The sequence below is a fragment of the Aptenodytes patagonicus genome, chromosome 1 (genome assembly GCF_965638725.1).
Source record: "Aptenodytes patagonicus chromosome 1, bAptPat1.pri.cur, whole genome shotgun sequence".
Classification (NCBI taxonomy): domain Eukaryota; kingdom Metazoa; phylum Chordata; class Aves; order Sphenisciformes; family Spheniscidae; genus Aptenodytes; species Aptenodytes patagonicus.
In genome coordinates, this window is record NC_134949.1 from 44,018,886 (window position 1) to 44,032,094 (window position 13,209).

A 13,209-nucleotide genomic window follows, 5' to 3' on the forward strand; every position below is an offset into this window, starting at 1 on the left:
CTGTCAGAGACATTTAAATGTCTTCTGTCAAAACCAGGAACTCCCTAGAGCAGTTCGTGGTTTTGGTCTCCCAAACAGCTTGGAAAACAATCTAGGAACTGGTGAAATTGGAAAAAAAGGACAAACAGATCTGGAAAAAAGCTTCAGTGCCAGCAGGAGAGCAGCAACGGCAGTAAGAGTGGGGAGCAAGGCTGAAGGAGATAACTGGAACAGACACATAGTTTAGAAGACAACTGAAAACCTAGAGTGGAAGAACAGAAAAATATAATTGATCCACCAGAAAGGGAAAACGAGAGTTAACAAAATTACTGGATGAGGGAGAAGAAGATGTGGCAGTGGGCAGCAGTGCAGAAGAGTAGATGAGGGTTGGCTATGCAAAAGGGCCAGGAGTAGGATGAGAAAATAGAGCACTTCTGGGACTAGCAAAGTGAGGAGATGTGTCTTAGGAGCAACCAGACGAAGGGCAGAGGCAGGTTGAGGAGGATGGGCACACTGAATCAAGTTTGGAGCAGATGGGGAACAAAGCATCAGAGTCTGTTCCGGTTAAAGCACACTCTTCCATACAGCCTGGTGCTGGACCCGAGATACCAGGGCCTCTTGCTGTACTATTGCTTCCAAAGATGGCTGGGTGTACATGTGTTTACAGCATATGCTACCCATGCCAGCTGACTCTATTTAGACTAGATAATAATAAGGATGTGGTGGTATGATCTCCTTTAGGTGTGATTGCGCTTAATCAGAGACCCAGGAAGGGCCCAGTTCATTCGAAGACCTCTGACACCAGATATGGATTAAGTTTAAATTAATGCAGATATGTTACAACATACTGTAGTATATAAATACACTATGGTGGTGTTACACACATACCTGGCTGATACACACTGCTTTTTTTGCTGTCTGTGATGGACAGTCCCAGTTCTCAGGCTGAAAATGGTCATATCTAAATCAAAAGCCAAAAGTTTGGTCCAGTTCTGATCTGGATGAGAGCTCTCACATATGCAGTTGGGATTGTTAAAGAATTTGATTCCAAGAAAACAGGGAGCAACAACACAAACACACATATAGCTTAAAATAAACCACTAACAGATTGCTGTGCAATAGGTCTAAATGTGATGGGACAGGCTAATGTCAACGTGAACATCATGTTGAACTTTGCCTCTTTCCCACACCTTTAGTGGGGGACCTCACCCTTAGTCCCCAGATACCTACACCTGTGCTAGTAATTTTCCTACTCTAGCTAAGTCTCGTATGCCTTGACAGTGCTGAACCTATCTTACAACTAAATGTTGTCAAGATTCACAAATTGCCATTCTTTTGCCTGTCTTTTTTGATTAGGTATCTGTTTCACAGCCTACCTGTTAGATTAAGTCTTGCACAACACAGAGTGCCACTGCCAAAGGCACTGCCACCAGTAGTCTTCCAGAATTCCAGTCTCTATAACATACACAAAGGTGTGGGAAACTTGGCTTAAATTATTTAACCAGATGATGTACTGTAATGACTATAATGAATGGCATTCTTTGGCTGAAAAAGCTCAGTAGTTGCTGCTGAATTTGCTCCATTTTGACTAAAATAGTTAAACCATTCACCTGAAGTAGGATCAGAACTCCGCTCCCTTGGTTTCACACCTATTAGCCACAAGTGCATGTCCACGAATGCCCAACTGTTAAGTTTGAAGCTTTTTCTGTTTCTCTAGTTCAGCAAATATTTATTTCATGCAATGTGAAATAGGTTCCACTGAGGGTTTGTGAATCAGCAAGTTTGTGATTCCTGCTCTTAGATATTGTACAGGGAGCATGAGTCTGTAGAACCCTGTAAATGGATTTGGGCCAGTCTGTGGAGTCTGGGGTGCTGGTCTATCCAGCGTTAAACCAGCACTTTGCACTGATTCTCATTGTTTTCATCCCTTGGTTTCTAGAGCCTGACCTGGGACATGTGCTTTGATTTCCAGGAGTACTACATGCACTCCTCTGTAATTGGTGCAGTAGCAGCTACACTTGGGGTGGATATGGTAGTGCGTAAGTCCAAGTATTTTGAACATTTAGGCTCTGGGGGTTCAGACTGAGCACCCAAACTTTGGGAGGGCTCCACACCTGGGCTCTTTGGCTGTCAGATGGAATTAACACCACTCCTGGCAGCTTCCAGGGTTGCCCTGAGCATAGCGTGTGTGAAACATCTAAAGGTATTGTGAAGAGCACCAGAGAAAGGAGATTAATCTTCAGAAGAGTTTGTTTTATCTGTAGTGCCTGAATCCAAAACCTGAAAAATTAGGAGAAGGCAAAACAGTCACAGTCAGCTCATTAAGTGAGCTCTGTCCATTCCGGATGAGGCAGGGTCAGGTAGGAAAAAAAAAAAGAGTATATAAGTGTTTAACTGGAGAATATATCATCATGTAGATGTGCATAAGGTTGAGTACTCTAGCATTAATTTCTGCATTTCTAAACTTTGGAGCGTTATACTCCATGACCTTTTAATGTAGTTTTGTATGAAACTTTTTATATATAACCCTTAAAAGCTGTCAGATGGCAAGCCTTTGCAATTATTATCCCTTTATTTCCTCAGAATGAGATCTAGTAGGTTGTAGAATGAATTCCTAAGGGAAATGTTGGTTGCTTCAGTGGTTGTGTAAGTTAAAACTGTAGTGTACAATTTACTGTAAAGGACAATTCTAGAGTGATAAGCCAGAGGACTGTATGACTTCATAGGGCTTTTTCTATTTGTGCTTTGTGTGGTTCTGGGAAAGTTAGCTTGTCTCTGTATTATCCCGCTGCTCTGCCTCAGGGAAAGACTGGACTTGGGCAGGATAAATTAATTTTCATTTGGACTGTGTCTCTCTCCCTTTCTCCTGGCATCACATTTGAAGTTCCTGTGTTGTGTGATCAAAAGGCATGTGATGCAGAGAGTCAGTCAGCTCTGCTACCATCAGCGCAACTGTGTACAACACAGACGGTACTAGGGATTATGGAGATGCTATCTGACCAGTAAAGAGAAGAAAAGCATCCAGTCCTTAATAAAATGGTTGTATCAGTGGGAGTGGAGAAACATTTGATCAGTGTAGACAAGGTAACACTTAGTAAAAAGCTTAAGGATTAACTTTTAAACTCTAGCTGATGTGGAGAAAGGAAAAAGGAAAATGTTTATCTTCTGAAATGAAATGCATTTTCTTCCCAGGGCACTGAACATTGCCATACAGCAAAATCTTCATTTGGCTAACATGGCCTTACTCCAGAAATATTGCCCTAAAACAGGTTAGCCAGAGAGAATCAGGCTTCCCAAAATTTGTCCCTGCCTATTCATTGTCTTTGGAGCTAAGCAATGAAATTGAGAGCATCTGTTGTGTGATTGGACTTTCTCCCTACTCCTTCCCTTCCCTTCCCTTCCCTTCCCTTCCCTTCCCTTCCCTTCCCTTCCCTTCCCTTCCCTTCCCTTCCCTTCCCTTTCCACTCTTATTCTCTCTTTCTCTCTGTCTTTCTCCCTCTTCAGGTTCAATGCTGCCCTTCAGATGCAGTCTCCCTCTAGCAGCTCTCTGGACCCTTTTTTCCTTTGTAAACTCAGCATATTCAGGTTTCGGTCCAGCTGGCAGTACTGCTGGCACTCTGTCCTCCTGACGTGCCTGGAGTTGCCTGAAGGAAGAAAGTGTTGCTGTCTGAACAGGGTAAGTAGCAAGGGATAATCTTGACAAATATAATTGCTACTAGCATTGTGAAATTTGACATGATTTCTTCGATTACCTGTTCTAGAAATAATGTATTTCCAAACTGCAGCGATGTGTGTAATACCTACTCCAGTTAAGTTTGCAAAACACTTATCATTCTGATGTTGTTTTCAGGTGCTTGTAGTTTTATTGAAGCATTCAAATTTCATTCTTCAACTTTGTCTGAAAGCTGCCCTACCCAATATTTTTCCCCCCAAAGGTAAAAATGGAACAAAATCAAATTATGTAAGTTTTAACAGCATATCACTTCCAACAACTGGATGGGTTTTCATTGTCACCTCAGTTAAACATTCTGGCTAAGTGATAAATTCCTCCTGTGCTACAGAAAATGATTTATTTTTCCCTTTTTAATTCTGTCAGGAAAAGGTTTATTTTGCATAATAAAATAGAGATGCTGTTCAATGTCAGCTTGAACAGTACTGTTGTTTCAGTCTCTCTATGAGCTGATAGAGTTTCCCAAAAAGAATGCTTACTCCAGAGCTGTCTAGAGTTTTACAGGGGGTGAGGAGAGTGGAAGTTCCCAGGGAGAAAGTGAAATTTGATAGCTTATATGTAATGTAACGGCCACAGACTGTTTATTCTTGCCCTATTCCCTATTAAAAAAGAAATATCCTGCATACAGCTAGGACTAGGTATCCTCTACTTAGCTAATGACAGCTGAAGAGTTTTATGATGTCTTCTGCTGCTGACCATCCAGAAGGATTTGGTACTCTGGGGAAAACAGTGTTCTCAGACTTGTGCAGAAAAGCTGGAGCTGGAAATTTGATAGCTTATATTTAATTTAATGAGCATAGACTATTTATTCTTGTCCTTTTCTCTATTAAAGAAGAAATAGCCTAGATGCAGTTAGGACTAGGTATCTACTACTTAGCTAATGACAGATCATGGGTCTAATTGTCCTAACCACATCTCCACTGCTATATTCTGTCCTCTTATGACAATGTAAACCTTCTCTACACAAAGGCAGCTTTAAGAAGATGAAGCTAACGTGCAAGAATACCTTTTGCTATCCTAGAAGGTCTCCACAGTCTTCCGCAATAGCTGATTCATGGGATTTCACTGTTCCTGCATCCCAAGGCACACAGTTGTCTACCCTTTACCTCCAAACTTCTCTCTGCCATGTGGATGAATACATACAACTGCTCTATCTTTTCTTCTTCAGCTTCCTAAAGCTGGAAGGGAGGAGAGGAAACAGTTTTCCCTGAACAGACCAGCAGAAAATGTGTTTACAATGGGTGATACCACTCAGTTCTGCAGGCCTCAAAACACCGTTTGGTAATGGTTTTGCAAAATCTTGTTTGCCAGGGAATTTGGCCAACAGTCAGCTCTGTGAGAACTCATTTTGAAATTGTCTGTTGTGTGGCCCTGAACAGCTCACTTCTTGCTTTCAGTCTAGAAGAAAAAAGTCTATAAACCCTCTACATATTTGGTTTAGTATTTCAGCTAAAAATAAGAGAAACATCTTCTATCTAATAACAAATAAATTTATGCAAGAGAGAAACACGCTTCTGCAATTGTTCCAAAACTGTATTCTATTTGGCAATCTGGTTCAGGCTTTGCTCTGTATCAAGTTATTTTGGAGGCTATCTGGTCTAACAAAACCAGAAGCTGTCACTTGGTTCTTAAATGCTGTGTAGTTGTTTAACAAGCGCTGCCCTTGTCCAAGGGAACAAGAAGTTTCTCCCGCACAACGTAACATGAAATGAAGTTGAAAAATGATCTGCCACTTGTGCGAGTGGGACAAATTTATGAGAGCTTTGTCATGGTCAGCAGGGAAGATTAATGGAAGCTGGAACTTGAGTCAATCAGTGTTGAAACAAACCAAAACAATTAATTAAATGGAAACACTTAGCAGAGCCTGTATCAATAAATACAGATGAATATTGATGCAGATCTGGAAGATTTGGGGTGGAGGGGAATGCAACAATGTAGAGAATAGAAAATGCTTAAAGGGGAAGAGGTTCACTATGTTTCTGCTGCTGATCATCCAGAAGGATTTCGCACTGAAAGGAAAACTGCGCTAGGACTTGTACAGAAAAGCTGGAGCTGTATTATTTTTCTGTAATATATCTGCTCTGTATTTCTCTCATGGTTTTCAGCTGTAGTCTTTAGATAGCTTTTGCTCTCTTTGCTTTTGTATTGTTTATGTTATTTACTCATAATATACAACACCCATGAATCTATTATGTTTAATTACATGATTAAGGCAAAGTCCATGATTTGGAATTAAAAATGCACAGCCCCAAAACCATGGGATAGTTAATATATACAGAAATTGCATTTTCCCCAGATCAGTTATTCAAATGGTGGCAGCTCCTTATAATTGTGTATGATAAGACCATCCTTGTGACTGGGGAAGTTTCTCTAGAGCGGCTCACTGTCTGAATTTCTCCAGAGTGCCTGTTTATAAACTGAGAAGAGGAGGTTACTGATGATGCTAGGAGTCTTAAGACTGCAATTAGGCAGGTCTTAAGAGATGTTTAGGCTTAACTAATGGTGTAGATGTACGCTTTATGAGCAGGAAAAAATACTGGGCAGTGTTTGAAGGGGGTCTGACTGGGACAGTAAGGAGTACAGTGGTGCAATACAAATAGAGAGGATTAGTAAGTAGTATACAAAGATGTTAACATTCTTGCATCAAAGAAAGTGGTGCTCAGAAACAAATTCTAGAGTCTGGTGTGGCACAGGAAAGCATCTTGTTCAAATTACAGAGTTTGCAGAACTTGGGAAAAAATTAACTGATGATAAAAATTGTGGGGTATTTTTTCTCTTTCAAATGACTGAAAAGGGAAATACATATCCAGACAAAGAAATGGAAACATTTGTGTCTTTCTCCCCCACGTCCTGGCCACGGCATTAGTAACTAAGGGAGACATATACACACAAAAAAAAATTTTGAAACAATATGAAGTTGTCTTAATAACTTGATTTCTGCATGGCAACCAGTTATCTTTGAGGTGCAGCCTTCTTTCATAAACGAACACTGCTGGAAGGGCTAAATACAAAGTTCCTAGTATAGAATCAAAATTGAATTAAAGTGCCCTTCTGAGCCGGGATCTGTCCCTGAAAGATAGAAGAAACAGAACAAAATAACATCATGCAGTTAAATTCATCTTGCTGTAGCTCAGCTCCAGGAAGTTGGTGGATGGTACGACCTCAGAGAGGTTCATCTCACTGCTAAGGGGAATTGTTCAGCTGAGTGAAAGCAGCCAGGAAAAAAAACCAAACAAACCACTACCAGCAGCAACAACAACAACAAAAATTGCTGCTTCTAATACCAGACTGAACTGGAAAGGATCAAAATTGACTCTCTGGGCCTGATGCAGCTGCTAATAAAATCATATATTCTACAACTAACATGACTGGGAGCACGTTCAAGTTTCATTTCTCGTTTTTATTTTTAAGAGGCCCCTTTTTATTGCTTTATAATGACATGAACACTAAAAATGCTCAATATTTTTAGAAGTTAAGTAGGAAAATAAGCTTGCTTGCTGCCTTCCCCACTTTCCCAGCAGGGCAATGGAGCTGCTGCACATAAATAAGAACACAGTTTTGACCAACATTGTCAAAAATGAGGGGAAAATATTCATAGCTTAGCAAAGAAATAGGTTAAAAAATTTAAATCTGGTGTGGTGGCAATAAGAAAACTGACTACGCCAAAAAGATTGGTACAAACACAGCCAAGCTGTCTGTCAAATTTTCATCCCCTACTTCATCCTTAGGACTCTTTTCTTGACTTACTATAGCCCGACAACACCACAAAAACGGGACATACTGATGCTTTTGGTTTTAGATATCCTATAGTTTCCAAACTTCGTCAGTTTTATCAAAGCAACCATTTTGGCAGGGCATATATATGTACATAATCCTGTTGTGAAAAGTCACAGTGCAGAAATGTGCTGGTATCAAGTTCTTTATACCACTCTTGCTGCGTTTCACAGAGTTAATATGACATTATATTGGCATGAACAATTGTATAACTGCATCTTTACTAGGGGGATTCTGACATTTCAAATTTTCTGGCATATTTAAAACAGGCAAAATATTCCTTAAATGGACAAAAGAGTAAAAAAATCTTCTCTTTTTACTCTCTCTCCTTTGCCACATTAGGGTTTTCTTGTTTTGTAACCTGTGTGAGTAGCCATCTGTGTGAATGGTCACCTTGAAACTAGAGAAAGGATAAAAAGAGCACCGATGTAACCTCTGGGACCAGGGAATGATACAGCAGAAGTCCCTTCTCAGCCACCCGTCAGTCCTGGGCTTTCCCTGCCTGCTCATACTTACCATCAGAGAAGAGCCCATTTAAAATAAAAAGCACTAATAATCTATTGGGAGTTTTCCCATGAATTGCATCCATGTGTAAGAATAGGAGGACTTTATCGGTAATATTTTTTTCTTTATAACAGATGAGAATTGATGGGAGTCTCAACTGTTTTCTGTGAATTTACCCCCCCAAAAGCTTCATCTGTCTATACAGAGAATCCTTCAGAAAGTGAAAGTGAACTAGTGAGAGTATGATTGTAAAATGTTATCATTTTCTTTTATTAATTCCCCACTGTAAATTAACATAAACTGCATAATTCTGTGTGCATTATTAGAGTGTCTAGATGGTGAAGGGTGGCTTATACAAAGTGAGACTTGTAGGCATTATCAGTTTCTTTGCACTATTGAATTGTTTGCTTTCAAGAAAGAAGAAGAGAAAATCCCATGTTATCCCCACCCCGAGAGCACAGAACTAGTGAGGACATTTTTCTGTTACAGTTGAAAAGAACTTCTGCCCTGGGTGCTGTTGGGAATAATGGAGTTTTGGCTGCTCACCATGGTGTGTCTCCATTTGAGACACCAGGCTGGGATTTTCACCGAGTCCATTATTAGAACTTCTGTCTTCCCTATGTCTCAAACAAAAGCTAAGCAAAACCAGTGGGAACCTGCATAACTCACAAACATGTTAATAGTCAAGAATTTTTAATTTTAGAGCAGTGATAAGTATGCCACTCACCACCCGAAACATATTTTTAAACATTTTGTGTTTGCTCACAGATGACTGGGCTGTCAAACTAAGGTTCTTACTAGTTAAGCTTCATAACAGCTCAAGCAGACGGTTTTATCTGATCAGGATGTGAGAGGAGTTTCTTCAAAGAACTAATAAAATAAGCCCAGTGTCCTGATCCCCAGTCCCGTGTCCTGCAGAGGAGAGGTACTCCAGTGGCTTCCTGCAGCAAGTGACACTAAATGATGCTGCTGTTGATTACCGTATTAAATAGGATAGCGTTTTATGCTCCTATTCAGAAACACTTTGCTAGAACATTCAGTGTAATTAGTTAAAAACATACTACTTTATCTTTAGCAGAACATAGTTGATTCGTTTTCTAGGTTAGAAGACACAGATGTGTGAGGATAAAAGCCGCCTTTGTTTGAATAAACAGAAATTGTCTCATAGCTTTGCAAATTATTTCCTTTAAAGCAATCTAGGTAAATGAAGACAGAAATACCTGTTCAATATTTATTCACTGAGAAGCAGAGAGGTTTCTGTTATGTTTTGTTTTTGAAACAATGTTAAAAGCTGTCCTAGGGTAACTCTATTGAGCCTAATGAATTGTCACCGGAGATGAATTTGGTCTGGTATCTCTGTTTTCACCTGCCAGGAAAAAAATGTTTTTCAGCTGACTTTACATATTAATCACTCACAGGCAAGGAGACAAGTCCTGAAACAGCTCTGTCTTCTTTATATGGACTTTCTAATTCAGTTTGTTTTCTAATGAGGTGACAGGGAATTCAAGATCACTCTGTTTTTGTAATGGTTTTGAGTCAGCTTCACAGATTTGATCATGTTACCCCCAAACTCAAGAATTTCTTATTGGAGTAATCATTGTCTGAGAAAGGGCATAACATTAAAAGCATATTTGGAGAATGGAAAAAGAAAAAACTGGGGTCCTTAGGACATTTTATTAGCTGACTTGCATACAAAATTTTGCTTTGGAAGAAGCTGGGGTAGCTTTCAAACATCTTGAGTACTCTATCAGACAGGTGGGAAATGTGCTGCGTTCATGCTTTGGCCTAAACGGGCAGGGTACCTCTGCCAGCACTGAGAGAGTGGCCCCACAGTGTCTGGGCGAAGGGCCCAGGAGCTCTGGAGCGGTGGCAGCCGTAGAGGGGCTCCGGGGACACGGCTGTGCCCTCCTGCTGCCTCCGCTCGGACCGTGCCTCCCCACAGCAAACCTCGCAGGCTCGATGCGCTCTGGCTGCCTGCACCCAGATTAGAGGGAAATATGTCGTATTTAAAAAGCAGTCGTCTTTCGTCTATACCTACCCACTGCCCAAGATTTTCTTTGGAAAATACGTAACTTTCGCAGTCTCGTGGCTTCCGAATTCAATGTCGATAGCATGCAGTTCCTGGAGAGCTTTAATTTAAAACTAATTCTGCCAGGCAGCCTATCTTCGAAATTGGGTTAAAGAGAGGTTTCTTAATCAGTAGAACGTTTCTCATTAAAGAAAACTTATCTCTATCAGGTGCATTGACTTGCAGATCTAGTTGAAATTATTTGTTGTTTTGGCTTGTTCCAAAACCATCACGTTACATAATGTAGATTTTAAGATACTGTGATTTTGAGAGTGATGTATTTTAGTGACTGATTTCTCTTTAGAAAGAAAGGTTAGTTTCTCTTCCCTCACTGCAATGGAATAATTGGTGGGCTAGCATGAATGAGTCGTGAGCTGCATACATCAGGGCCACTTGAGTCAAGTTAAAGTCCTTCAAACCTCAGTTTGTAATTAAAAATGAGAGTACAGGCATGGTCCTTCAATCCTGATTAGAAGTCACTTAAAATAATTACAGAAGCAATGAATGCAATTTGAATTATTCTCACCCTGCTAGGCAGCAGCTAATCCTAGCTGGTGAGCAGAAATCTCCATAAAATATTCTTGAAAGTGATAATGTAAAATTTCAGATTATGTGTTTAAAAAAAATCATTACTCAGATATACAAAAGTAGCCCAGAGTATACAGAGCCAAATCTCAGCAGTATGTTAACAGCCATACAGTGTATACCATCATGTATTATGTCCTCTATTATACTATACAGAATTGCTAATACTGCATTGTATTTAAGATTTTATATAATACTTTGATAAATCACCTATATTTTGGCATAACTGCTCTGACTTCATTATCATTCATGAAGTTCACTTGCAAAACACCCATGTGATTTCATTATGTGAGTTTATTTTGACCCTCATCTCCTTAGATTTTAACCTGCATTTTTCCTCATGTATGTAATTATTTCCTCCTTTCATTTCTTCTGTTTTGATTTCTGTTTCTTGTGAGACTGATTGAGAGTCACAGCTGTTTGGGAATGACGTTAGAAATACCTGCTTGTGCTCACTGTAAAGTTTGGGGGTTGTTTTTTTAAAGACCCCTTGCATTCCCCCAAAATCTTCTGAATGGTAATACACACATTATGGAGCACAGTTGTCATCTCAAGGCAGCCTTCCATAAAGTATTGACCATTAGTGCACTATCTGTTCTACTGCATCATTCGCATGATTCATCAAGAGCCAGGAAGGAACAGTTTGCTTTTTCTGGCTAGTACCCAATCATCCTTAATGTATTTTCTGAGATTTAAATTCAATGCCAAGTATTGCAAGGATTTCAGACAATGCAATGCCATTAAAAGCTTTTGTACTGCCAGTGTCTTCATCAAGAGCTATAGTTTAAGCCATATGTATCTTACAGCTTCCTATTAAGATTTTTTTTGTTTATTCCCACCCCCTCTTACTTAGAATCCACTTTGCCTTGGGAATAGATTTGCAGCTTTGTCCTGTTCTTGTCATTGTGTAGGTGGGCAGAGCAGCACTGCAACTATATTTTGCTTTCATAGTAAACCAGTTTTCACTTCTTCTCCAAGTCTGGAGCTATTCATGATTTGCAAAGAAAAAAAAAATTAAGTAACTCTTTCTCTTCCTGTCAACAGAAATGAGAGCAGCAACTTGTATTTATGTTCCTACTGAATGTTTTTCTTTTACTATATTTAGGTAGGACCGGATGAGAAGAATGTTTCTTTGGGAAAGATCTAAAAAGTTACATCCATCTCTAGTGGAGGTTCATGCTCCTTTCCAGGAGGACTATGTCCATCCAGTGGGTCCACATGCATCCCCTTCATCCTAGCTGTTGCCTGTTGTGGTTTGTGCTGACCCGTTTTGCTTCATGTTGCAGCAGACTAGGCAGGCATGGGCAGGATTGTGTGCATATGTTCAAAGTTACTTAAACGTATGGAAGGATTTTAAAATATGTGGATGTTGCTGATTTCTCAGAACCAAACTGACCCTGAGAAATTTGCAGTCTAAGGATGCCAGAGCACAGTCTGGCATCATCCTCTTTGGGGCGTATGCCGGTCCACTGAGGGTGACCGTGAAAGGCTGTGGCCGTGAGGCTGGTGGCACTCCTTATGACGGCATGAGAAGGAAGCCTTTCAGACCAGTTGACTTACCTCTGGAGAGCTCTATGTCAGTCCAGTGAAGGAGCACACAAGAAGAAATTGTTAATACTTTACTTTGGCCTTGTTTAAGGCTAGATAGGTTTATTACCATTTGTATAATGAAATCAAAGTGAAAGGGACAGAAAAAAAATGCCCATTTCAAGACATTTCACCCAGAACTTCTAGCCGTGCATATGCTAGTTTGTATTCACATCTCTGATTGATCTCAATAGAGAAAAATGTACTGCAAATTTCCTTGACTGAATCAGGTTACTTTTTAGGTATACTAAGTAGAAATATGTATGTTTAGTGGTAGACAATGCTGGCTTTATGTTTATGGATCTTTATATCAAAAAACAAAGTGTTTTTCCTGTCCTTGAAAATATATGTGCTCAAAAGTTCTTTGTAAAATATGTCATGAAAGGCAGCAGCCAAACAAGAGAGGTATGCAGGTGCTGAAGTTCTTAACACTATTTATTTTATCTTTTAAAAAAAGAGATTTATTTTACAGTTAATTCCTACCTCTTTTTTTTTTCTTTTGAGATGACTTTGAAAAAAACAGTGATGTGGGAAGGTAACCTACTTTAATAAAGTTATTACTTCTTTTTTTTACATAAGATAAATATCTGTGAATGTGTGGGAATATTTTGACCATTTGTTCTGCTTTCTATCTTAGTTTGAAAACCTTGGGATAAAATGTCTATTTTCCTTTTCTGTCTGAGGCTGTCTACTTCTAGGAAATCCATGCTGAGGTCCCAAAAGGGCTGTTCCATAACAAACTTATAATTACTTAGTCAATGAATTTCTGATGCATGATATAATTGAAAGTATTTTCATTCTTGATTTGTTACAGAAACAAGCTTTGAATGAGTTAGACTGATAATAAACACACACAAAAATGTGCTATATTCAGATGAAATATTGAGACTGAATTGTGAGCTTGATTTTTTTCTTCCCTTGACTTAATGGGTATAGTAAGTACTAAGGGGATCCATCACAGAGCACAGCACCTCAATTTAAT